At 43.2% G+C, this 26,099-nt stretch overlaps 1 long non-coding RNA gene across 2 annotated transcripts in view; it reads left to right on the forward strand.

The window, feature by feature from the left end:
- The window catches only part of LOC117237660, a 160,427-nt gene that overhangs the window by 46,269 nt on the left and 88,059 nt on the right, over positions 1–26,099 (forward strand). For both annotated transcript variants that reach the window (XR_004494044.1, XR_004494045.1), the window contains exon 2: positions 10,241–10,335. This is a non-coding gene — a long non-coding RNA (uncharacterized LOC117237660). The remainder of the gene's footprint in view (positions 1–10,240; positions 10,336–26,099) is intronic.

Raw genomic sequence — 26,099 nt, forward strand, 5'->3', positions numbered from 1 at the left:
CTGGCATTAACATTGAATTTTCCCTGGCGTGGAATTCGCTCAAGCTAATTGGCCCGCGAAACAGCGGGTGCTGCGTCAGAAATAGCATTCGGCTAATCTAAATTCTAATTTCCGTGTAATTAGCATGTAGTTTCCAGAAGCTTTCATACCGATGCTCTCCCCTCCAGCACGCGTTATTGCATTAGTCACGTGTCTCGTGAATGTCATATTACCTAGTCCCGTGCTCGTAAGATTACTCGATATCAGATCGCATAACGCGAAAGGGAACGTGAACCAGCAGGAATTGCGATATCGGTATCATCCAGGGATCCTTAGATTATCAGAAGACGCTGCGTGGTCGATGTTGCCGTTATATTTGCCGATTAATTTTTCCCCATACACAGTGTAAGGATATTGCGCATACACCGGTCCATAAAAGTATTCCAACAGATACAGTGAAATTTCATTAGCACCGCAACGAGACACGTTTGTTCCGATCATATTAGAACTTGGAATCAATTTGAATTTACGTTCTAACGGAATTGGAATTTCTGAAATTATCGATCGTTCGTCTGTGTGGGTATTTTTATCAAAATTTGTCGTACGCTATAGCGCAATTTCACTAACGACTTCGTCGATTTCCGCGAACAGCGAACAGCAGCTTCTATATATCTGATGATAGCTTCTATCTAGCATTTCCGCTCGACGGGGCAAGCTTCCGCTACCTTTGCCCAAACAAACGGTCTCTGAACCTGAAACACACGCATTCCTACTCTAATGTCGTGTCCTACCATCATCCTGCAGCCATCACCTCGGACATTCCACCAAATGTAACCTATCCGCAGCAAATAGTCACACTTTTACTAGATGGCCCCCGCGTATTACCAACTGGATGTCACCGAGCAATAAAACCAGCGGGAGCAGCAATGAAATTATTTCGTGTGGCCGCCGGTTGAAATTGAAACTCAGCCAAAACTGGCCATACCGGCGTAATTTCGTAAATTCGAAATCTCGAGGCTCGACGAAACGGCATTTTTATTTGGCCGTGGCGCTCGCAGACTCAGTCGTATCAACTTTCATTATTCAAATTGTTCGCAACTGTTCGAACCACTCTCTCTTTCTCTCTCCCTCTATTGCGTGTGTACGTGTGTATGTGTGCGTGTGGAACGAAATGGTTATCATTATACGCAGTCAGGGAATGTTCGGAAACGCGCGGCGTTATTAACATCAGCGGAGGAACGCGCATGCAACAACGAGGAATTCATCGAAAATTAGTTGGACGTCAGTCAATTGGAACGCTCGTGCAGCCTACCGGGTTTAATTAATTTAGCCCGCGAGCTCGGTCTATCTGTTTGCTTCTTTCTCATCCGTGAAAGTGTTGTGATCTGGACTTGAGATGTACGTACATACACGTTCGTAATTTAAGAATAGTCTTTGGAATGACAGAAGCAGAATGCCATTTTAATGGATCTTATTTTATTATGTACGATGACTCGCATAAATTGTATATTTAGCATAGAAAACTTTGACGATGTGCACCACGATCAAAGAAAGATATACGTCTTGTTCATTTTTCGACTTACCCGAATACCTGAAGTTTACACAGGTTATCTCAATAACGAAATTTACCTATCTAGCAAATTTTTGAGGCCAAAATCTTGCGTATGTGAAGTGAAACGCAATTGCGCGCAAGCTAGGAACGGATAGACGTGGATATGCGACAGTAAATTTTAATTGTGCGCCTGCCTTCATCCACGCCGCGATATGGCGTGTTCAGTAGCCGGCCCATGATCCCTTGTCCCGATTCTGTAGTTGGCACTCCCGCCGTTGCCACAGTATGGTGTGTTGGCTTGTCTGCACATGTGTGCACGTATGCGTGCCGTTTAACTCGCCACCGGGACAGATTAGTTTGCAAACAATTATATTTCTGTCTCTGTCGTCGTCCATTCGCCACTGTGAATCGACCCAGGAGAAGCCAAAGGGTTCAGCAATTCCAGGAAACGGAAAACAACTCGTCCCAGGTTTTTGCAATTAAAAATTGCATTTTTTGGTTTTATTATTCGGTGTACGGAGGTTCGATGATTCGAAGAATTAGTATCTTTACCCTTTTCTCCTTTTTATGCGTAAAGCTCGATGACTTTGTTTTTTATAAGCATCGTTTCCCGAAGAACATGTAGTCTCTAATTATTTCTATCACAAGCCAGCTCTCAGGGAAGCTGTAACAAAGTATTCAGAGTGAATTCAATCCGCGGAACATCCCAAATGAACACGCAGAACATCTCTTGCGAGTCAAACTTTTTCAACAAGCGAAACTTTTTTATTAGCGTCCTCGTAGAAACCGACAGCACGGTACGAGGAAAATAGACGTCATAACGGGGCCATAATCGACGAACTGCCCGACCAATGCTACCACCTGTCCATTAGAAAGCGTAAAAATCTCCATGAAGTGGATTGATTTATAATAACGTTTCGAAAATCGTTGAATATCGTTAACGAGAAACGACATTTTTGTCATTCGCTGAAATATTTTATATATATTTAAAAAGAAACGAAGCTCGTAATCATTTATCGATGCAGGTGAAAATTCGCAAAATTCTTCATATTCGGACGATATTCGTTGCTTCGCGGGAACAAAAGAAACGCATTTATCGATCAAAAGAACGACGATTCAGCGCAGAAATGCGATTACTCGCGTTTTTTGAGGTTATGTTTCATTCTAGGGCGATGGTGGGAGTAAAAAAGCTGCGGCCAGCCCTCTGGCGGTATGTTTATGTACTTTATCAAAGTAATAACGGATCGTTAGGGGCCGTGGAATCGCTGCTGCACGCTGGCCTGGATCTGCACGCGATTTTTAAATGCGAAGATCTGCGATACGGGGCGGGAAAACAGATTTTAATGCCAGCTTACGACGAACCGCCTTTCCAAGTTTGTTATTGAAAGTAGTTTCGATTATATTTCTGCCGGTAATGGAAGGTTGTTTCAGTCTCTTATCGAGAGGAGGGAAATTTGAACCACGATTTGCCTCGCGTGTAATTAAACTATCTTTTGGTCTTTTTAATATATACGTTGATGGGGTTTGAAATATTTAAAGGGATTTAAAGATGATAGAGGTCGCAGCTCGTTTATAATTACTATTCGGATCACGTTATTCTTTTGATGAAATAGGTTTCTCGTCGAGTATCTGATACTTGTTAGTATTTATATTATATCTGAGAAATAATTTAATAATTACCGCGTCCAGTCAACTATTTCTAACAAAATATGAATTTGCATAAACATCGTTTAAAGTACGATCCGCACCTCGAGCTTTGTCGATAGTATATGAATTCTAATTATATCACATTTTCATTAAACGCGTTCCTACCAAAGCGAAGCATCGTTTGAACCCAAAAATCCAATTCCATACCTAATTAGACGTCCATTTGCAGCCCCCCAAACATTCAGACCCGCCCCTTAGCGGGCGGCAACCAGGCTGGTAACTTCAGAGACGTCCGGCCATTCTTCAAAGAAGGAACACCATAAACGGCTGTCCCTCAGGAATTCATATATTCCTGTCCAGCTATAACTGTAACAGCCATTTGCTCAGCTGTCAGCTCGTCTGTACGCCGCGAAATCGCTTCGTTCAAACGTTCTTGCCTGGATTCAAATTGCACCGAGAGGCCATAAAGCGAATCTTCGGTCCCCGGGTGTAGCGTAGCTTTTCACTGTTTCCCTTCAGTGAAACTTAACAGTTCCCCGTCGATATCGATGTTCCGCTGTCCGTAAGTTTCTTCCGAATGTTGCGTGGAAACTCGGGCGTAGAGTCTGAAGCCACGTTCGACCGATCGCGAAAACATCGTCGACGTTTGCCCAGGTAACTCTCGCGAGACTGAACCTCGTATGTGGCTGTCACCACAGCGGAGGTGGCATCGATATATTATTTTTCGAGTCACCGATGAAACCGTTTTCTCAAGTTCTGGCCCACTGGGAGCTCGTTGTTCCTTCGATTGTTTCCTCTTCCATGCGCTCGATCGATGGGAGTAGTATTTTAACGGTTACGTAATTATTGGACACCGGATATTTATGCAAAAATTTATACGCTTACTAGAACTTTGCTAGAGAATTGTTTTATACGTTAAAAATATCGTAAAAGGTATAAATATAGTAATCGTGAAAGTTTCTATACGGATCAGAGACGGTTACAGGTTGATGCAACTTCTTAAAACGCCCCTTTATTTCCATCTCGATGAAAGTCGGAAGCAAAACAGGAAGCGAAGCGACAACCCTTCCGCTTAAACGCCTGCAGGAGCTTAATCCCACGATCAGCAAACACGTTGGCCGCAGACGTATTCCCTTTAACCTCAATTCTGACCGAAACACTCGTCCAACCCCCCGCAACGTGCCCCCCAAAGTCACCCTATTCTAGTCAAACAGAAGAACAACAGCCGAACATTCTGATCGCATTATTTATTACTCGGTCGCGATCGTTGAGCGCACGCTTTATCGGAAGTATGGGGAGTTTGGTTGCACGTGCACGCGAGCAGAGCTTGTGCAGCGCGCAGCCAGGCCTCTTTCTCACCCCCGTGGCTTTTAAAAGGCCTCTATCAAGCCAGGGGGATGGAGAAAGAGCGGAAGAGGCCATTTAAGCTGAACGTGGCTCGGTACCCGACTGAATAACACAAAGCCACCGTTTCTGGTCCCCCTTCGCTGTGGTTAGACGGCTAATGGCGTAAATAGTCACTCTAACTAGAGACCACCCCCTGCTTCTTCCAGTCTTGTCCTTTTCTTCGTCGGGCAAACTCGATTGTCACATAACCCCTGTTTTAAGATGTTTGCAGACGTGTTTTGGGCGTTTTTCTTCGCATATCGTCGATTCAATCTCCGTTACGACAAAATGCGACCTGCCTCTGTGCAGGCCCAAGATTCGCTTCGTATACTTTCCATCGATTCGGTCTACCCTTTCATCCCTTTGCCACTTCCAAATTTCCGACTCACAGAGTGCCACACTTTCCACTAACGAACCAAACATTTTTAATGCAACTCTCTTGGAAATTGGAACAAGTTTACGGTAGAACTCTTCCGGGCAGGCAAAATGATCAATTTCTTTGAAATTTACAGAGTTGCTGATTCGTAGAAATTTATAGAAATTTCACTTCTCAATACTCGCGACATCGTTGAATATTTCATTATTTCGATGAAATCTTCAGCAGCGATCGTACCAGGTCCAAGGTGAAACATGGTTCTGAATCAGAATCTTCTACGTCATTTCCTGGGATCTCAGGTCTGCCAATTAATGCGCTCTGACCTTACTAACGAGTGCTGGGGTTATTGCGCGGCGCGTTTCGGATGATAATGAGCGCAGACGAAACACGTGCTGCGCGTCCATTAGCAGAAACGAGACCGTTAACGTATCTGCGCGGTGTTTGTGTCGAAATCGATAACAGACGATGGCGTGGGTAGCGCGAATCAGCCGATTGAAACCCGACGTTGGCCCCAATAACAAGCAACTGCCACAATATTATCGATGTGCCATGATGGATACACTTGCCGGTTCTCCATTCGGTCTTGTTCAACGAGCGGCTCGTTCCTTCGCTTTTTTCACATTGTTCTTTCCTCGTTCCGATGATTTTTCTTTCAAATCTTTGATCTGTAAGGTTCTTTCGTTTGAAAAATTTCTTTGGAACGAGATATCTTGAATTTATCTTGGAAAGGTTTGGTGGAACAGTTCGCGACGGCTGGTTCGAATATTTATAAGGATTTTTAGATTTTTCGGTTTCTACGATTGTACGATTTCTCTTTGAAATCTTCGGTTTCTGACGCGCGAAGAATTCCTTTGGAACGAGCTATTCGGATTCCATCTTGAAAAATCTTTATGAAATAATTCTTGGGTATTACTTGAAATATTCATGAGAATTGTTAGATTTCTCCATCTCTGGAATTTTATCGCTTCTTTTCGATATCTTCGATCTGGAAGGTTCCCTAATTCGAAAAGTTTCTTTCGATCGAGACATTTTGATCCTATCTCGGATATTTTTAATTCCTGAACAATTCCTGAAAATTTATACCAAGAGAAATTTCGATAAAATAATACCAATAACGCACGTCTAACCTAATTACAATTTTTGGCAAAAATTAAAGTTACCCGAAACGAAACACGAATCTTCGAGTTTCGTGTTTCTCTCGGTGAGAGAAATTCCTAGAAATTGTCGAGCCGGTTGTTGCAGCATCGTCCAATAATTCACAGAGGCTGCTCCGATCGTAACGAAGATAGGAGAGAGGCACGCGTGCCAAATCAGCTGATTGAAACGCTACTGCCATCATGATTCGTTATTACACCACGTGATAGTGATAGGGACGCCATTGTGATCTGCTTTATGGTGTTCGTATATCCGCTGGCTGGGATCGGCTTATATAAGAAGAAAGGGAGAGTTAGGGGCGTAGAAAGGAGGGAAATGAGAAACAGAAGACAAAACGAGGAATTCTTCTTGGGAGTGAGTCGCTTTCAGTTCCGCGAGCAAGCGTGTGCGTGAGCTCTTTTGTGAAGATGACAAGCGAACGACCAACGGGGATTTATCTCTGTTTAAATAATTCACAACCGTGCTGCTGCCTGGTTTCCGAGCGGTTGATCGCGAAATACGTTCCTTTTAAAGAAAGCCGAGGATGAGAATTTAATTAAATAACTTTATCGTACAAATCGCAGCTAATTGAGCGGTTCAGAAGCCACATTGACCGTTTTCATAGATTGGAAAGCAGATATTCTCGCAAACACCATTTTCTACGTATACCTTGCAATCTGTCAAACACTTTGCCTAAAGTCAAACCACGTGAAACGAAGTCAGCAAATCCTACCGGCCGAATGATTTCGATAAATTAAAAGCTTTGTGCTTTTCCCAACGGATAAAATGTCACTGAACAGTGCACGAAGCAGGAATTCGAAAAAGGAACGCGGCGTACGTTCGTAAAAACAGACGGAACACAGGGGCGAACATGGGAGACTAAACATCGGTGGTAAAAACGCGGGGCAACAAAAATAGCATGGCGAAGAATAACGAAACTGAACAAAGAGGAAGGGAGAGGAAGAGAGAAATAACAGGTGGCGAGGAATAAAAAATTGGCGAGTATGAAATGTGGCCTGGATAAAAACGGGGTTTCGAGGGAGAGGAGAAGAAAAACAGTCGGAGGGAGAAAATGACGATAGCGCGAAGACGAAAGAACGGGAAGAGATGGAAACGGGGTTGGAAAGGCAAGCGCGAGCGAAGCAGGCTAGTTCGAAAAAAGGAGCAGAGCAACGCTGATAGAAGAGCTGGAAATTCGACAGAGAAGTCCAGAGACCGAGCTTGTATGACCATTAGGCGTCACTCTCTTCCTCCTTGCCTGAGCTTGCTAATAGTAATGCACTCTGAGCGTCGACGACCGTGTTGCCAAGCTCAGGGATTTAATGCAGCTGCTACGTTGACCCAGGTTAATTCTGCTTGACTGAAGGTTGAAAGGCATCGATGGAAAAAGGACTGGAAGCGTGGAAAATTCGTTTCCGCGTCAAGGATGACCACGTTGCGATTGGATACTTTGGAATCGGTCTGCTGTGGTAAAGTCTGCTGTGAGATGATAGGGCTTGTTAAAGTCGTAGACGAATTGGCAATCTGGCGTTTGTGGAGTTTCGAATTAGATGTTTCGAGCGAGCATTGTCACTGTCGACGATTAAGATATTTTATTAATTAAACGAAAGAGAGAAAAGAAATATTTTAACAAAAATGAATACGGCTGAACCTACTCGTATTCGAAGCCAGGATAATCAGAATTCTCGAATATCCTAATAAACCATAAAATGTCTGATTTGCCTAAACGATCAGTGCCCCTGACCCGTGTGATAAATCCTCTGAAGGCTGTAAAACGCGAAATTTTTGAATTGTCTACAACATTATAGACACGTGGCTCTTATCTTTGTTACGACCAGACTCGTGGAACCCCGAACGACAGATTCATCGGCAGAAATCAATCTTTAACCCTCCAGTGCTTACATCTGTTCGAACAATCCTATTTTCACCATAGCCTTCACGGTCTTCCTTATCTTTGCAGTCTTTCAACCATCCCATACCACTCTCGTCCCTCACATGCCTCTTTCTCATCCCGCCTGGCCATCTTTTACTCGCGGCCAGGATGGGTCGGGCTTGCAGCTGGCCTGGCGCCTTGGAACGTCACAGAGAAAATTTTATAGAAGCGGCCGCACCCACTGCTCGTTAAAGCAATTAGTACCTGTAGCTGGTAGCTCGGCTCATCTCGCTCGTCCATTTCTGCCGTCGCGGCATTCCTTTCGCCTTTTCCACCCTTGTACGCGCTACGCGCTGCTTTTTTCCGCCGCCAAGTAGGAAATTAAGCGAATTTTTTTTCGCCAACACGGACAGGTAGAACGCGTGTGGCATTAGTCCATCGAGGATAACCCTGTCACCCTGTTTTCTTGAGATTATGTCTGTGAATCGTCGAGATTTCTGCGCGTTAGCTAAATCACGTGTTTTTATATGATAAGCGCTTTGTTTTTCGCCTGGAATGAGTTGTTGTATTTTTTCACGTGCTTAAATCAGGCGACGTTTTGTCAAGCTGTTCGTTCAGGATTATAGTATAATATTTGTTTGCTTTTTTAAGCGGAGATCGCAGTACTCGAAGAAGGGAAAAAGAGAGCGTAAAGAATCGGCGTAGAAAAAAAGAAACAACAGCACGTTCCATCAGACTTTCGATCGGCATTTCTGACCGTCGATTTCGAGTCGCTCGCTTCGTGAAAACAGTCTGTGCTCTGCCTGGAGATCGATAGCGATATCTTAAAAAAGTGACTGTGTTTTTAATTTCGATGCACTCGGAAAGCTTCGAATCTTTTCAAAGGTTACGTATTTTATCAAAGTACCTGGAATTTCATTGTTGTTGAAAAGGATGACAATAAATGGATGATACGTCAAGAAAGTGTAGACAAATGCTTTTCCAAGAAAGCGATTCTAGGTAGATGCGATGTTCTACCAGTTTCCACTCACCCATTTTTCAAAGCCAATCGCGGCCAAACAGGCGAGCGAGCGAAAAAAAGGCGCGGAACTAAAGGCAGAGTAATCGATAGTCGCAATGGGGGATGAAAAATCACGCGAACTTGGGAACATGCATTCGAGGCGCATTCCGCGGACAACAACAGAGGGGAAAACGAGAAAGATAAGCGAGGAAGGAGGAAAAGCTGGACGGAACGGAACGAAACGAAAGCGGGTCAGCTAGTCTGCGTTGAAAAATATGTAACTTCCGTCGAATGGATAACCGCGAATCCCAGTAATTTCTCCGCTTACGTGCCTCTGTTTAATACCACAAATGCCTCGTAAACATACGCTTTATGTACGTTAAAAGTATTGCGCCATTACTCGAAATTAAACACGAAGAAACACTCGTCGTTTGCGAAAATACACAGTACACTTTTCTAGTTCGTCAGTGGCTCGAGATCTGCACTTATTTATTTTCATCGTGTTATTTCATAGGTTGGCGAGCGACAAAGAGCGAGTTCACTTTATTGTTATCGCGTAGTCTCGAAGCCGTAAAACCGCAAAGCGGATCAGCTGACCCGCCAAAGTGGCGGGGTTCGTTCAACTGCGACACCGTAGTCGGACCGTGGCCCGCTTAACCCCTTTAAAAACTAGGCGGAGCTTTCTGTTCCATCCTGTTCCCTCTTAACGCCTTTTGTTTCTACTACCCGCGAGCCGTTTCCAACCGACGTGTCTCCTTTGATGCTGACTCGCTGTCTTCGTCTTTTCCAGATGTGCGAACGTTCTGCGGAATTCTAGTTGCTGTCTAAGCCAGGACCGTGACATCGTTGGCATCCGATGGTCCTTGAAACTTCGTATAAGAAGAATACACTGAAAAATTGTAGAAATCTTGTTATTCCGAAATGGCAGACCTATTATCTTTCACCGCCGTCGTTTCACTTGGTTCGTCCGAATGGAAAACCAACTTCTCCTTGATTTCCATTTAGGTCTATCAATCGTTCGGAGAAAGACCGGTGATTCGGTAACATTTAGGTTAGGTTTGTGGTGTCGTTGGAGGAGAGAATAGCCTATCGTGGCAATTGATAGGTCAATCCGATAGTAGACGTTGCTCGAAGATCCTGAGCGTAAGATAGTAGATGTTCTGTGCGAGAGATCGGAGTTAAAAATAGGTTGAGTAGGTTCTTCGTTTATTAAAGGAAGATGGGAAGTTTTGTAGCAGAGGCTTGTAACACTGGATTCAATTGTAACGGAGTCTTCGATTTCTTCTGTTTCAGAAATAAAGGATAGCATGGTGTGTTATGGCTCCTTGCGTATTGCAGCTGTCTGTCATAATTGCTGAAGTTGCACCAAGAGCAACGTTTCGAAACGGGTAAGTGAATTTTCTCTTTACACCTAGTTTCCAGGAAGATTCCAATGTTGATACGAATAAAAGTTCTTATATTTCATGAAAACTTATATTCTTACTATAGAAACCTTTAAGAAAATCATCATCTAAGCTCAAGCTACGCTTTATCCAAACTACAGTAGCTTTGCCATCACCGAACGTATCAAGTTTCCCCGAATTTGAATTCCAAAATTCCAAAAAGCTAATCCAATCCTGCCATCGAATTGTCGCGAAACTCGTGCAACATACTGACCCCCGCGGAAATGTTATAAAAACATGGGAAAGCAGGTCATGTAACACACAGCAGGGGTTGCATCGTGGAAATTTGCGAGCGCGCAGTTATTACCAGCGCGAAAGAACACGCTTTGTGTCGGCTGTCTCCCCTTGTCGGATTCGTTGTCCGTGTCTGCGCTAGGCGCACAAAGGATCCTCCTTTGTGTCTGGTCATTTTTGCCGCGGACCTCGAGAGCGTGTCAGGTCGTTTTATCGGACGCCATCCGATCGCTGCGCGTTTCGACGAGTCGCAAAAAGACCGATTGATCGACTCGGCTACACTCTCGCGCCATTGTTACCCAATTGCAGGAGAATCGTTCACTCTACCAAGCCAGGATCCACTTTCTTTTGCATTCGTTCAATAGACGACACCAGTTTTCTCCAATCTCCTTTTTCCCCCCAAGTCTTTCCAAGACGTCTATCTTGGTTCCGACTGTTCCTTTCTGGTCAAGCTGCTTCTTCATCCGTGCTGTCTCGCAGTTTTGTCCCGGTTCCGTTGTTTGGATCTTATCCTCTTCCTTCTTCCCCTTCGACTTTCTGCTCCTTTTTCTCGAGCGCTTTGTTTCTTGGACACCGGGGCTGAAAACTCGTGATCATCAAAATTGAATTTCTTTAAAATATCGAACAAAGCTTCCGCACTTTATCCACGCTATCGTCGGAGAAGTTGGATTTCAGTCACATCCGAAGATTGGACAACGTTCTGGTATTTTTACGTGAATTATCGCGTACTTGCATCGACGTTTCGTTCGAACCTCGTATCGTAAAGAGAACAGGTGTCCTAAGACGTTCTAGCGAAAGCGTAGCTGCATGTATACTGTCTCGCCAAGCGAATTTTGCCTCGCCCATTACGTCCTACGAAATGTACGCCTTAAACCACGTCCATCATCCAGGAACGTTATATATTAGAACGCTAAGTTTGGCGCAATAACGCTTCGCGAGTTATCAGTTGCAGGCTGGTCGTTCGTTACCGAGACAGCCGCTTCTTCCACTGTCGGAAGGCTGGAAAATGAAGCGAGGTGGCCAGTATCGAATAGTGGAGCCGCGACTATAACCAGCCAGCCACTAACCCCTGTTCTAATTAAGCCTGGCTAACCCGCGAGTTAGGATTATTACTTGCCCTCTGTCGGATGGAGAGAAACCGTCCATTGTTGGTATCAGGCTGGCGCGCGTGTACGTGTGTGTTGAGTACAAGCGAAAGAAAGAAGTTGGAGGTGTCGTCTGGCGTTCTGCCAACCATCGGCTTCCTTTCTCGTTCCTGCGGGAGCTGCCGACAGGAATTCAACGCGTTTAGACGTTACCGAGAGGAAACTCTTTGAAAATTCTTGCAACTACCGATGTAAGCCTGCCACCACTCGCTGCTATTCGTCTTGGTTTAATGTAACGTGGCTAATATGTACTGGGTGGTTAGGAAAAGCTTATGAAGTTTGCGGGTTGGTGGTAGTGGTTAGGTTCCGAAGTTTATTGCGAGGTAACAGTTAGGTTTGGAAATTTATCGGGGGATAGTAGTTGGTAAGTAGCGCATAAAGGAGGTTTTAATAACGAATGTTAGTCGACAAATTGATATTTTTAGCGTTACGAAGAATTTTGGCTTCTTTATTTTCCTTTACAGAATCGGTTAAGAATTAAAGGTATCTCGTTTTTGCAACTCCTTCTAGGTAATCCTGACTGTCTTGGTCTCTTTTAATCCTGTTTTACGAAAGCATATATTTCAAGGATTCGGGGCTTGAAAATGGAAACACCGAGTGGGACAGGTTTTCCAAGTTGTAGCAGTTCATCTGGCAGCAAGCGTAGTACGCAAAGGGAGCGTTTGCGTGCGCTAACGTTTCGAACAAAGTTTTCGACAACTACCTACACTTGCTCGAAGGGTCCCTCAGTTGTGTATAAACGATACTTCTCGCGTATACAATGGGTGGTACAACTTTTTCAGACTCCACGCTATTACGTCACCGTCCGCAAATAATATCGTTTTATTTTCCGCTATCGCCTTTCCGTCGAATTTTCAATTGCTCTCGTTCGATGCTTCCATCCGAACGAATCACTTCATTATTTTACAGACACGATTACCTTGCGTGTCGATAACGTTAAACTATCGTACTCCAACTACGCGGATCAAATTTCCCCAATTTTATTCTCGATATAACGCGATCCAATGCCTGAAAGTGACCGTTGTCGAGGGAATAACGAAGTAGCACGGCTAATTCGCATTCGTTTTAAGGCAAAGGGACGATAAGCTCGCGAGAAGGATCGGGAAAGCAGAACGAGCCACGATAATACGTCTTTCCTGTCACGTAGCGGCCGATGGCATTATGATAATGCCGCGAATAAGAAGGATTCAGGGGAGGAAATGTGAACGATGAGTGAAGTGGCGCGGTAGAGGCGATGCAGCCTGCCAGCAGGATCGGTCTAATCGAGATTCGATTTTTCATTTTGTTTTACGTGCCAGCCAGACAGAGTATGATAGCCTACCCTCTTTTCACCCATCAGCTAGAACACGTAGTCTAGCGATCGTGTGTGCATCGTGGTTGAACAATGGTAACATGTTCTGCAGCTTGTCCGAATTTTCAGCTTATTTTTCTACTTTTGTCGACAATGTACGGTTCACCGGTGTTTATTCGGTCAGGACTCGAGCTGTTTAGGGAACAGTGGATCCTTTTTTGGCGAATTAATGGTCAGACCAGGTTTGTTTTGACTTTCTGCCGGTCGTGAGAGTGCAGCGATGGAAATATCGGCCGATCGAATTATTCTTAATCGTAGCTGAGGAAACTGTTGTTATATAGGGTGACTTGGTAATCACAGCGTGAAAAGGAAGCACGTGATTCTGTGTGAAAAAATGAAGATAAAGACAAGGCATGAATAGCGCTTTTTGGTAGTATATGGACCTTTTGGGGTCGCTGAAGGGTAGGAGTTCAATCGGGTTAAGATAACCTGGTACGCGAAATTTTGCATGCAAGTTAGGTAGTCTGAATCAAGATTTCTCACTATTTTGAACCTAGATTTTACTTGCCGAGGAAGCGAAGGTTATCTTCAGGTTCAGTAGATGATCAAAGGATGAATACTGATGTAGAAGATAAGCCGCTTTCAAAAGATGACTGCAAAGTAACGCGAAGATTCAGCGAAAGGATAAGCAGAGTGAAATGATTAAATATTTTGATAATTATAACGATACCGGGAATTTGAAAGTAGGAAGTCAGAAAAGGATTAGAGCGTAGATTTTGAGAAATAGTGGCAGTCGTTTCTCGGAACACACTTTTATTCTCTATAGAAATAGGCATGATAAATTGATTCTGACGATCGGCTCTGCATGTACGTAAGAAAATCGCGAAATTATTCACGATGTATGATATTCTGAAACGGTTCATATTTTATTCAGCGGCGATAAATCCGACCTATTCCTCTAAGCCTGTCGGCGAATTAAATTTTAAACGTGAATTTTCGAAGTTTTATCTATTAAAGCGAGCTCGCGCTACATTCGAATCGAAAGAAATAAAAGAAGAATCGGATTTATAGCTCCGATCGAATAATTAGATTAACGTCTGCAGATTTTACCGCCGAATAATAGGTCAAAGACGTGGGATAGCTATTTCTCGTGCAACGATCACGTTCCCTAGAAGATCGAAATTGGAAAAGATGCTGCAGTCGAACAAGGAAACGCTATGCGTTCGACGGATCCTAAGGCGAAACTTTCACGTAACGAAATCTTTGCAAAAATATCATATTTTCGTCGATCGACGGTTGCAAACGAAGAAACGCTATTACACGATGTGCCAAGGTGTCAGCCTGATTTCCTTGCCTTGCCAGGATCGTTTAGGGTGGCCTTAATTGGACAGAAAGCTAATTAGACGACGGTGGTTCCGCGTCCGGCGAGGCAATCCAGACTGAAAGCGAACCGTGAGATTTACGGCGAAGAAAAGGCCACGTAAGAGGGCGAATCTCTCGGGGGAGGCCGTGAAGATCTATGACTCCTTCCGACGGTGCACGATACAAACACGGATAACCTGGATACTGTGTGCAGAGATAAGAAGCTGGCTACCGGAAGGAATGCGAGTTTGATTGGTTATAGCGTCATAGGATCAGCTACTCTTATAGAATTGCGAAGATAAGATAAAATGGAACTTTTATTATTGATTGAAATTGCATTTGAACGTTTATCGTAGGAAAGTTTTATGTGGCTTCTGAACAATCCCAACTACACATTTTCATCGCTAGATCGTAGATCGTTATACATTTATGGAGGAATTTGAAGATGAAAATATTTTTGTATTCGTTGAGTGCACGCTTATAATGCAAAAAGACGTATAAAATATCCGTACTGTGGTATTTTCCATCCAGGTGCCAGTTTATAAATTCTATTCGTAAAAACATGGATTTGCATAAATATCCGCAGTCTCGTCGCTTTGTTTCGTTTGGTATCCGACCATCACCAGACCATCCTCGTACGTCTTACGTCTTCTAATATACGACTGTAACGACTATAACGACTATAACGATACAGCCGTTAGACTACGCGCGACACGGCAGAGATTGATCGTGGAAAAGCTTCGGTGTAGCGGTTTATGACAAATGTTCGATGGATTTTCAGCAACGACTATGTGGATTATATAAAACACGGAGTTCGCGAGACCCGAATCGATAGCAGGGAATCGTAGGAACGTTAATTCGAATTGTCAAATATTGAAGCTGCCGGCCAGTTGAATATCTAGTGGAAATCTGTCGCTGGACATGGTGTAATCCTATTAACGGGGCTTACTCTTTTTCACGGTGTGCACCAGCTGGCGTTGGGTTCTCGCGCCCATCTGATCGCCACTGGGCGCTGTCGAACGATCCAGTAATTTTCTACAGTCATTAAAAGTTGCAGCGAGAGATTTGAATAATAGCTAGGAAGCGATACGGACGACGGTAGTATCAGATTTTCGACTTTGAATTGCTTCGATAGCACCAGGCCTGCGTTTTAACGATGGCCTTAAGTAACGATCAAACTGACGTTTTTAGCTGTTCTGTTTATTTTTTGAGTAGACCGTAGAAAACGCAGATACAATAGGAACTTTGGATATTCGATTCAGTATGCGATATAATAGAGATCGTGGAAAACTGTCGAAGAGCTTGAGAGGTACGGGAAAGGTCAGTTTTCTCCTCGAGACTTATCACTGAAATTGAACAAGGGAAGACACGGTAAGACGAATCTTATTTCTTACGACTCAAATTTGCATTTTCCTGGAAACACTCGGTGCAACCACATCGAACGACGATACTATTTTTCTCGAACGGCCCTCGATTTTTCTCTGTCCACGGAACTAAAACGTACAGCGAGCTCGAGTTCTCTGTGAAATGCAGGAATTCGTCGTATATGGCGTGTCGTTAATCACGACTTTTCCTCGTACTAAAACGAGGATTATTTTTAAGCCCATTGTCCAACCTTTCGATCACGCTGAAAGAATCTTGGAACAATTTCAAACGTAATTTCTTTTTTTTTTCTCTCTCCTTTTTTTATTACACTTTTATTACGATTTAGTATCAAACGTCTTGGGAAAATTATATCGGCTAAAATGTGTTTTACAAATTTACGATATTACGGCATTTTCTGGCCCCTCGATTCTCGATAATTTGTCTAGCGGAATGAAGCAACTCGCTATCGTAACACAGTTTTCTAGCTATTCAACGAACAACTTCGGTTATAGCCAGCTAGTACTTGGAAACGCTATAAATTAGCCAATATAGCAAGCGGGAGTAGCAACTTAAAACGTCTTACAAACTTCTGAAGCGTTCCACGCGTTCACCTTCTTCCGCAACTTGAGCTTGTTTCGGTTTTCTACTCCTTAGGAACATTAAATATTTTCTTCTTTATTTTTTTTTCTTCTCTCCCCTTAGCCACGATGGTTTTCGAGCTGGTTCCATGGTTGTGAAGCCGCGCGTACAAGGACTCGTCTTTATCGAATAAAAAGAAGCGAGTCAGGTGGAATTTCCAAGCGGGCACGTCGTCATTTTTGCCAAGTGTTTTTCTCGCGAGGTGGCCTCCTGCTTCCGTGAAATATTAATCTTCAGAGCGGAAGACTGGCGGAGCAGCACTAACAGGAACTCATGCAATATTTAATTATGTCAGAGGGATCCGGCGGCGAGGGAAAACTAAAGTCGACAACTGAGATTTCGCGAAAATATCCCAGCTCTTCCAGACCTTCTAAAAACCTTAAAGATTCTCAATTCTTTGTCCTTCGACACTATGGAACTGTCGAACGTTCGACGTTTTCAAAGTTTCTGCGAAATTAAAGTAGAGCACACTTTTGTTCCGTTTGAAACAGCATCTTCCGAGCTTCTAACGTCGAGTCAAATTTGCTTCGATCCTCAGTTCTTTGTCCTTCGACGCTGTCAAAGCGTTAAACATCGAGAATTCTCAACGTTTTTTTTTGTAAAATCGAATTGGTAAAAATTCTTGGTAGGTCAAAACGAGGCGTGGTCTCTGTGAACTGTGATCTTCGACAACAAGCAAATTCGTCGACACAATGAAATACCAGGAAGAAATTAGCCACGGAGCGAACGTTTGACTGTTGCCGGTTGCGTGTTCATCCCGAATGGATGCTCGTTCGTACCTTCTCTCGTGGTAATCGCAGATACGTACAGGTTAAGTAGCACGCCCATAGAGCAGCGTACTCGAAACCGGGGACCTCCATTAGCCACGATAGAGAGGCTGTATTAAGAGTGTTAATGCGACTCTCGGGGCTCGTCGCTTCGCTGCCTCCAGTTAGGGTCGATTTCGGACGCAAACTGTTCCTTCGATTAACCGGCGCGAATTTTCCACCTCCTTAATGCACCTGTCTCTCCTTCGACAGTTTTCTGGTAACATGTTGCACCAGTCTCTTCGTTTATGCAAAGTTGAATCTCCTTCCGAATTTAACACTTAGCCAACCGCGCACGTCAGTAGCGAGCTGTACGTTTTCACCGCGCTCGGACAAGCCAACCTGCGCACCGCGCATTTTTCCAGGTATCGAGGACTAATGTTCACTGCTTAAAAAATAGAGAAGTGTAAGAATTATTTAACTGGTTGATTATATTTTGCGGTAATGATTTTATATAACGATTTCGCATATTGTTTACACAAAACATCAAATTAAAAGTACGTATCGAAAGTATAAAGAAATGTAGGTGAAATTAGAAACATTTCTAGATGACTAGAGATAGATAACACGACTCGAACGTGAAATTAAAAATTCATAATGCATTTTAATATCTTTTTACAATGTGGTGTCGTTCGATTATAACTTTATTTAGTCGTAACTGATAGTGTAACTTTTTGATTAATTCTAACACCACTAGATCGCTGTATTTTATTATATACTGTAATTTATGAAAGCAGAAAAAGTGGCCCGACTAATTGACAACGATTCCAGGTAAACGATAACTGATGATAACAACAAAGAAAAGGAAAACGAGTTGGCAAAATCAAAAAGGGAGATCTCCCCGTTCGGTCACGCAGCGATGTTCTTCACAGAGGGGAGACCTCCCTATTCGGCTGGCTAAGTGTTAAGAGCAATATCGTTTCTATCGTAGCTTGTCGAGAAGAGAACAAAAGAGTAAATTATTTCGTCATAGACGAATAGATTTGAATTTATCACTGGTTCGAGCGCAATTGAATTTAACGTACCTGTGAAAGATCGAACAAAGCTACAAATCGTTGAAGCAGACGAAGAAAAATCCCACTAGAACGGATCAAATCGAATCGCCTTGAAAGTCGACGTTAAGAGAAAGCACGCTGCGACGACATTAAACTCGCCGGTTGGAAAGATTAAACACTCCATGTCAAACACACACAATTCCATCGATCGAGTCGGATGGAAATTCCAGCGATGTCCGCGGTTTAAGGAGAAATGGATCTCTTTCGTCATAGATCGATCGTCGATTCGACTGCTCTTGCGACTCGTGATAGCTTGAATAAATGGCTCTTTCCTTATCCTTAATTCCACGTTACTTCTTCTGAATAGATCGTAGTTAGAAATACAGAGGAGTTGGAGTAATTCAAACAGATATTTCCATCGGAGTTCTTTTAATTCGAGACAGTTTTCCGTTTAATTAAACGGCAAACATAAATAGAACGCACACGAGATATTTTAATTGAACATTGTAACAATTAGTAGAAAGCTTTAATGAAATATCATCACACTTTACACAGAGTATTTCAGAATATACGTAGAGAAATATTTTGTTTCAACGAACATACGCGTAAATGATTCTCTTTTTAAATATATAAAAACTAGTAGCAAATAAACCAAAATGTAAGATACACGAAAGAACGTATAATTCCAAGGGAAAAGCTTCATCCGCATATTTCGCAAAAAGTCATTGAAACAGGCAAACACACACCGTTGAGTAATGTTTCACAAAATTTCCATGGAAAAGGACGCATTACTCGGACTGTTCTAGTAATTCTAACGGTGCATAAAAGCTTCTCGCAACTAGCAGACCACAGAAATCCCCAAATCAGCCGAAAAAGGTTAAATAAAGTTTGAACAAGCCGTGATTATGCAACAGGAAGCGGTAGAATGTGGAACACGTCGCAGGAAACAAACCTGTCCTGTGTCCGCAAACGTAGTCGTTTGGACGATCAAAAGAACCGAGCCGACTGGGTGTCGGTGGTTAATCGATATTCCACGAACGAGCGTGCCGCATGCACGGCCGATTATTTGGATTAGCCGCGCGTGTTCTACGAGTGGTTTCATCTTGAACTTCGTTTCGGCCAGGTTGAAAAAGTTCGCGAGCCGCGAACGTTCACCGGCCGCGAGCATAGCCCGACAGTATCAAAGGAGAAAGTTACTCTATACTTAGGAAATATCGCTTTTAACGATGCGCCAGCCCCTGCAAAATGTCGGGGCGGAGTTGGCAACTTGTACCACGGAATCCAGTTCACACCGGTAAATTATTCAGCCTTTTCACAGGACCAGACGTCGTCCTGTGCCTCCTTGGTCCGTTGGCCAACGTTGTCTCGGCTTTTTCCTAGAATTTCGGAAGATATCGGTTTCGACGATTTGCCTTGAAGTTTCTTCGTTCGATGGAAAGAAAGGTTTTTGACGAAAGGTCGATTCGTTCAGTTTTTACTAACACGCGTTACGCTATAAGACGCCAATCGACTATTATGAAACACCGACGAGTATTAACGATCGACCCTAATTTGCTTCTTTTACTCTTAAATAGACATACGATGATTACTTTGGTAATAATTTCAGACCAGTACCTCTGAAGACTACGAGAAGAAAGTCAATTTAGAAGAAGTACAAGCTGAATTCAGATGGAGAATTTAGTTTCTCTGTTAAAATGAAACCCTTTCTTGCGGTAGAAATTAGATTATTGTAATGTAATTAGAATGCCAGGACACCCCTGAGGATTGTATGGGGAAATTAGAATTCTAAGATACCCTTGGGCGTTGTGTGCCGATCTTGAACATTTGGCGGAAGGATACCAGACGAAAGCCAAGCATAGCCCTTTAAATCTTTGTATTTGTAATTCACCTGCAAGACCTCCGATGACCTAGATTTACGCATGCACAGCTTTATTTTATTCAAGCAGATAGAGTGCTTCCGTTCTATCAAGTTATTGTTTCATGAACTTTCATTTGCAATCGCATGAATATGTGTTGCTTCAAGATTTATGCTTCTGTTCCCTTATAAACCTCTGGATACTAGACAGTAATCCTCGATCCATTAACTTTTGCGAATTACATTAATCAACAACTTGTGATTTGTTCCGCAAAGCTTTATTGGGAAATAAAGGTGTGTGTAAATATTTCTCGCAACCATTGTATATCCATAAAGGCTGTCCATAAGCGTTCGAATACTTTGACGAGCCCGTGTATATCAGCGTACAACTATCATAAAAAAATTTCTAGTCGAATAGCAAAGTTTTCGCAGAAGCCTTTTCTTTCGCATTGGAAAGTGCCTTAGGTCATGTTTCTATCAGGTTATACGTTACGCTAGGATTTAATCCGGCAAATTAAGAACGACAGCAGAGATTGGAATACGTTTTCCACGGGAACAACGTAACGGTGCTATTCTCCATTACTTTATAACGTCGCTTTAGCCTTCTTCCCTCTTTTTTCCGTCTTTTCTCCTCTCTTCTATTTCTGGCTTTCGGTCAGCGTCAGATCCCGCGAGATCCTCGGCTACTCGTAGTCCCTCGTCGCTTTTGCCCGTCTTCTTTGCCCGCCGCTATCTTCATTTCCATCACGGTATTTCCCCGCTGCTATCTGCGGGCTCTATCGGGCTGTCTACTGGCCGCGGCTTTCATCCTCCGTTTTCTTTCCAGTCGCGGCTGGCCCTCGCTTCGATCAAACGACATGCCCTGGATTCCTTTTCCCCCAGACGAGATTTGCATTCGACGCTAACGATGTTGCCTTTCTTGTCAACCTGCCCCGGGTAACTTTCCCTCTGGAATCGGTTTTCAGTACTGCATTCTCGAACTCTCTCCATTTATTCATAGTTCTTCTTTCCATCCAATACAATTCTCCAATTGTTTCGTTTCGTCTACCGACTTTTTCGACCCGTTCGCTTCTTAGATTCGACCACCAAAAATACCACTTGTTACGTTACAATTATAGTTCTCTTCTCCATCGGTCGCCCAGTCCTCTGGTTTCTTCGTACTGTCGCTGATCTTCGATTAATCAGTCCGTGGTAATAGATGCAGCTACCAAAAGCAACAATTTATTCAGCTCATCTGCGATCCTTCGTTTCACCAAGATCGAAGCGCCGGTCTCCTGTGCCATATCGTGCAACGCTTTTCTCTTAACCCTCCACTCTTCAACAGCTTCCAACAGAACCAAGAATCAAGAATCAAGCTGCTACGGTTGTTTCCAATCTTCCTGCTTTCTTACTATCCTTCTATTTTTCACATCTCCTCGATACAAGCCAACTCCCAACTCTATCCGTAGCTTCACCTTGGCTCACGTTGAACTGTTTTCAACGGCGAGCGCATCACGAAATTCCCCAGAACGCCGGAGCATCCACGGAGTGACGGTTCGTCGAAGAAATCCGACTCATTCCCATTCCGCTTCTGCCCGGCAACTCCCGTGTCGCTTTAGCCGGTGGCTCGTCTTTTCTCTTCCATTTCTGGCTCTCGGTCAGCGTCAGATCCCGCGGGAGACCAGGTACTCGTGGTCCGTCGAAGGATGCTTTTCCACCCGGACCAAGGGAGAGAACCACTCCTGCTTCTTTTTCCTCGATGTCTCTGTCCCATCCCCGCCTACCCGCCATACTTCACGGGATAACGTGGCACGACGATGGTATTCCCGGCTCTCCTGGACCCCTTCGTCGAAATCCTTAAGGACGTCGTTGACCTCCTTTCCCCGACGCTTCTGCAACTCTCCCGTTTTCAGGCTACAACCCTCTACAACCTGTCTCCTTCTCTCTTCGATCTCTTTCTCTCACCGTCTAGTGGTTTCTTTTCCTCTTCAATTTCTTCGTTCACCCGTCTCCTTTCCCTTCTCAACTTCTTCACCTGGTTGTCTCCTTTTTTCTCTACTCGCTGATTTTGGTAAAATATTCTGCGATTCGCTGGCCCGATGGGATAACGACACGATTGGAAATTCGCGAACGTCTACGACGTCAGCGATAATGCTACATTCGTAGGTCTGCACGTCGTGTGCCTAATTTTAGAAAATTCCAATTGCCAAATTGTGCCAACTTTTCCGCTTAAAATCCTCGTTCATAGAGCTACGACGTTTCAGCCCGGAGGCTGGTGCTCTCCTTTTAACCGGACTGTGCAGATTCAATCTTGCTTCGAGCGGATCCTGTCGTTCCTGGCTGGCAGATGAGAGAGCAAGAGGGTAAGAGAGATATAGGGTAGACTCGATCTCGAGACTTCGTTTTCGAGCGGGACGGGTCGACTCGTGTCCTGCCCCATCAACATAGCAGCGAGATGTTATCTCGTGACTCTCGGAGGTAGGTTCTCGGAGCAAAAAGGAATCGAAGCCGGGGCTGTCGACTCCCTTAACTCTTTCCTCGGCTTTGTTCACCCTCCAGCTTTTAGGGGATGATCGTTATGGCGTCTGGCGTTCCGGTGACTCGCTTTTCCAAGGTTTTCCAGTAGCACCTTTCGCTTTAGGCGATGCCGTGATTGCTGAAAAACGAAGCAATGGGATTTTGGAACGTTTTAATACTTTTGCCGCTGATTAAGTAACTTTGTAGTCTTTGTCTTTTTTTATTTAAAAATCCTGATTCCTGTACCCTTGCGTTATCTAATGATTTCTCGTTAAAAAATATCGTCTTGTTGATTAAACGTTGCATACCTTTGAAAGTTGATCTCACTTTCACGAACACCCTATAAGCGTTCCACGTTACACGTATCCACCATTATACCACGAAATACAATGGATTTACTGCGTCAGTTAATTAGTTGTCCGTCATCGGTTAATTACTCGTCGGTCCATTGGTCAAATAGTAATTAATCGAACGTCTGCTGAAAAATTACTTCAGATATCTAAAAAGCTCCGAAGATTTTTCTTATTTAGTTACAAAATCTCAAATGCTGTTAGCTTGAAATATACTGTTGTTTATAAGCGAAAGATTAAGCTTCGAACTACATCGTTTTACACGCCAGCTTTCCATCATTTTCATACGTAAAATCGACTCTGTAAATATGTCTCGCACATTTCGCGATCGTTGTATATTTTCGCTGTTCAATTTTACGACTTGGCTATACGCTTTTCCACGAATACGCACGTTAACGCGAAAATATTAGCCGTGTAATATTTTACAATTTGAACGAGACGTTGGAATAATAGGTTGATATTGATCACAGGTTGCATTACAATATCAATCGGAGTTCTGAGCAGGTACTCTCAGGTTGATTGTACATAGTATCGCGATATCAATCAAAGATCTACATGCTGTTGCTATATTGATTGCACATTGTATAGCAGTATCCAACCGAGTTTCAAACAATATATTCATATTGATTATATACGCGTGTATTATTGTACAATACCAATCACGGTGCTAAATAGCATTTTCGCGTTTATTGTATAAACTGTATTGTCGAACAATTCGTGAAAATCGAGTGCAAATCATATAGTATAATTAGGTATCAATTAATATTCCAAACAATGCTGATGCAATATTGGTTCTGCTTTGCATTGCAATATCCAAGGCGACTGTTAATGTTTAGTTAATGTTTACGACGATTCGATTTGTATGAAACAAATATTAAATTGTTCGGAAAATCCCTGGTATTTCTTACAGATAATACAGAAGTTCCGCTCTGAACTATCGAGAAATTGTCGATGTAAGGGATATAGTATTTATTTATAGTATTTAGGCTAAGGATATTTTAAGATAAGAAAACTTAAGATATTTTATTCTCGTTGATTTTTGTTTTTGAATCCCGCTGTATACGGTTTTCTTTCTAATAGATCGTTACACTATTTGAGCGTGTATCGTAACTATTTACAATTGAACTGAACGTAACTTGCTGCGGATGCTAAAGGAAACTCAAACAGAACTTCAGAGGCTGCAACTTTTGACAAACATGGCTGTGTATTTGCCTCAAAATTGATTGGTATAGATAAACAACGAAGACGAATAAAGACACGAGTATCGAACGCTGTATTTCTTTTGAAATTCCACCAACACGCGCTAACTAGTTGCTAATTCGATAATTGAAACATTATTCGATCGCAAACGGCATTTACCAATTTCCATTTCGAGGAATGACCGACCGTCGAATCGAATTATCGTAATATTTATTTTTTCCTTCGTATATCGTCAGATTCCAAAAGTCTTCACAGGCAAATTTTGCCATTGCACGAAACAGGCACCCCATAGAGAATTCCTTCGCCGTTGCTAATTTATTAGTTTAAATTGTTATTCAATTTGAAACAGAATTTAGCAGTTTCGCCGGAAAGAGTGTCTATTGGCGCCAAGAGACACGGCGCACAGTTATCTTATCGAATCGTAGGATCGTAGTGTTCATTTATCTCTCACAGCCACTCCGTCATCGAGGACGTTATCGTGGGATGGGTAATTTAACTAAACAAGCCGATTCCGCCACTGAACACCGTAAACAGGATTCCGATTGGATTGCAATAAATTCGCCTAATGAATAAGTTCCATAAGTCATCGAGGAGCGCGCGCGCTGAAATCGTTCGTTACATGGTTTCCGTTTGGACACGTCGGTTTAGTCCGGTTGAGTCGGATAAACACCGATGATCCTACCCGCAGGGTGGAAATAGCTCGACGACGATTTTGTCATTGGAATATATTTATGCGAAACGCTGTTTGCCGCGGTCGTTCGCTCCTCGTTAGTATCCAGAACAACAGTATAAATTACATCCTGTCGTTGTTAACACTAAGCCTCGATGCTATTACGATCCAAAATTATATTCGTTCTTGGAATATCGGTTGAATTGGTGAACAGTTTCGGATCGTGCGTATCGAAATTAAAGTGTAGACAAATTTTTAACAAATAGTTTATCCATATATTGTATCATACATGTACATAAATGGATCTTAATTACAATATAAATTTAAGACGTGGTTAATATTGGCTATAGGAAATCGAGTACACCTGATATCTTTGGCGAAGTCGAATTTCGTGAAACTTAAAATCCCAAAATACTTTGTCAGATCCTTTAGATCCTTTACAGTTCAACTTTGACCGATACGTGCTGTAGGCGCAATCTCGATGTTTCCACGATTCGAAATCATTTGCATCGTACAGAGGATTGGTGAAATAATTATTCGCATAAGGACATGGAGTTGGTTGGACGTGTATTATGTCCGCTTTGACTTGGCGGCGTGTGTCAATTAGAATTCTCCAGACGAGATCCTCGAAAACGCCCTAAAAAGTGGATCTACTTTTCATATCCTTAGTTGGAGCGGTCGGCGCTAATTAAAATTCGCGCTACGGATTCCCCTTGGTGAATTCTTGCGCGAAGGGGGGCGCTCGTTACGGAGCCGGGCGTAAGCCAAAAAAGGCGAGCCCCGCACGAAATTCTCCTGGACGGATTCAAAACACGCCCGTGCTTCGTTTCTCCGGCGAAACTTTATTAACGCCGACTGCGGGGGTGAGCACGGTTCCATAAATCCCTACCATCGAACCCCTCGGGCCTGCTTCTGTATATTTTAAAGCCAAAACCGTTCGTTCGTTATTGATTAGCATTCTTTGCTCCGGTCTTTTGTTTAGCGCTGTTTGTTCATGCAAATCGGCCCTAGTGTACCGGAGACTCTTCCATAGATTCGGACGCTATGCAAATGGAAAATATCAGGACATGTTCCACTTTTAGTGATAAATTGTCAACGTGTAATGTGGGTCATGATGCGGCTGGCGAGGCCGTGAATTAATCTGTGAAGTATTGTCACTGACTGATGTATCAGGGTCGTACACCGAGCTTTGTTCAGGCTTGTAACAGTAAGAAAAAACTGATAACCGATTTTCATTTACAGATAGAGGCACTGTAACTATTAATTACTGTTTGAATGAATCGAAAAAGCAGCAAAAATTAG

Source organism: Bombus vosnesenskii, unplaced genomic scaffold (genome assembly GCF_011952255.1).
Source record: "Bombus vosnesenskii isolate JDL3184/JDL3185 unplaced genomic scaffold, Bvos_JDL3184-5_v1.1 scf7180000013395, whole genome shotgun sequence".
NCBI classification, from domain to species: Eukaryota; Metazoa; Arthropoda; class Insecta; order Hymenoptera; family Apidae; genus Bombus; species Bombus vosnesenskii.